Source organism: Tenrec ecaudatus, chromosome 5 (genome assembly GCF_050624435.1).
Source record: "Tenrec ecaudatus isolate mTenEca1 chromosome 5, mTenEca1.hap1, whole genome shotgun sequence".
NCBI lineage: Eukaryota > Metazoa > Chordata > Mammalia > Afrosoricida > Tenrecidae > Tenrec > Tenrec ecaudatus.
In genome coordinates, this window is record NC_134534.1 from 73,274,292 (window position 1) to 73,276,137 (window position 1,846).

Sequence of the window (1,846 nt, forward strand, 5' to 3'; positions counted from 1 at the left end):
AAAAGAAGGGAAGGAAATACAAGTAATTAGTCATTGTTCAAATGGCAGTGGTGTTGTTTCACTTTTGAGAGCTCTTAGACTTTTACTGCCCTAAAGTTTTGGTTTATTGGGAGCCCATTTTCCACCTGGTCTTTCTTGACAAAGTTTTAATTTTTTGTGGGGGCGGGGGTAAATGCCCAATTAAAACAGTGGTCTCCAAAGGCATCTGGTGGGCCAGTTAAATTGAAGCACAGAGTCCGGCTCAGAAGGTCATTGTGACATTTGGTGAGGAATCTCACTCACTGCCACTGAGTTCCTTCTGACTCATAGTGATCCAGTAGGACTCATTTGGAGAAGATTGTAAAGAGGTAATCTTGAGAGTTTCTCGAAAAACACAGGATAATCATGGGGGCTTATTATAAAGAACTTTGAAGAAAATTGAAAACCACACTGATGAGAAGACCAGGAAGATTGCACAGAACACCACCCCCCCCCCCCACCGCTCCCCACCCCACCCCAGCATGACAATGTACCTGCCTATTCTTTGAAGACAGCAAGGCTAGCCCACAAAAGTTTCACTGGGAAACCTTACTCTCTCTCCTCTACAATTCTACTCTTCTTTCATTCCTCCTACTCAAAGAACATTTCAAAGGAACATGTTCTGAGTACCTCAGGAATGCCAAAAACTACCCCTTTGGCATGGTGTCAAAAAATGTAGAATTCTGGAGGAAGGACTCACAAAATGCAAACAGTGCCTTCAGGAATGTACTGAAGTAAGTGGAGATGTCAAAGAATAATAGCATCACATGTTGATACTATTTGGTGGTATAGTAATTACGTTTTGGACTGCTAACTGCAGGGTCAGTAGTTTGAAACCACCAGTCGCTCTGCAGAAGAAAGAGGAGGCTTTCTACTCCCATAAAGAGTTATAGTCTCAGAAACCCAAAGGGGCAATTCTACCCTGTCCTATAGGAATCTGTTAGATGGCATCGAGGTTTTTAAAAAATTATTATTGGTATTGCATTTATTTTCTTGTTTTTATAGCAATCCTTTCTACTTACCCTGGTGTGTACATTTCAATTGAGTTTTCTTTTCTCATTGATGTTACTTGCACAATAATTTTCATGAAACTATTTAACATTTTTATTTCTAAGGGAAAAAGCCCTTCAAAAATGTTTGCTGCTATTATTGGTGATGGAAGAAAAGTAAATATTATTGCTTGCGATAGTTTGTTGTGCCAGCCTGGCTGATAAACACAAGTAGGATTAACAGAAGGGCAGAGGGATAAATGGCTCGGTGAGCCTCACCTTGCTTGTTCTGTGCCTCAATTTAAAGGGGTACACTACCTGTGGGATGCCTAGCCTGTGGACTGTGTCGCTGTAAGTTGAGGTCCCTTTAAGCCCACATGATTGGAATGTTCATCTCTGGAGCTGGGGACTGACAGTTGATGACAGTTGGTGACCTGCCTTGCTGTTTGCTGCCTGGGTATATATAGCCCAGCTCTCTCTACAGAAAGAGACTGGCAACTGACGGCTCTCAAGCCTTAAAGGACTGCTAGTGTCTCACTGCTTTATAATTTAACTGTTAATTTCTTGTATTATCTATCTGTATATAATTTAACAGTTCATTTCTTGCATTACATATCTATCTTTATAAATATATTTATATATAATTACTAGCAATCTGGTCTTGTCTCTTTAGAGAACCCTGTCCAACACATTGCTTTTTAGTGTTTTTAACAAATAAGGTAGAAGAATGTTTAATTTTTTATTGTGTCTAATTCTGTGACAGGAATTAGTATACCACCAAATTCAATATTTTATTTCTTATAATATGAGATCTACTTTTGTATTTTCAACTATGGAAT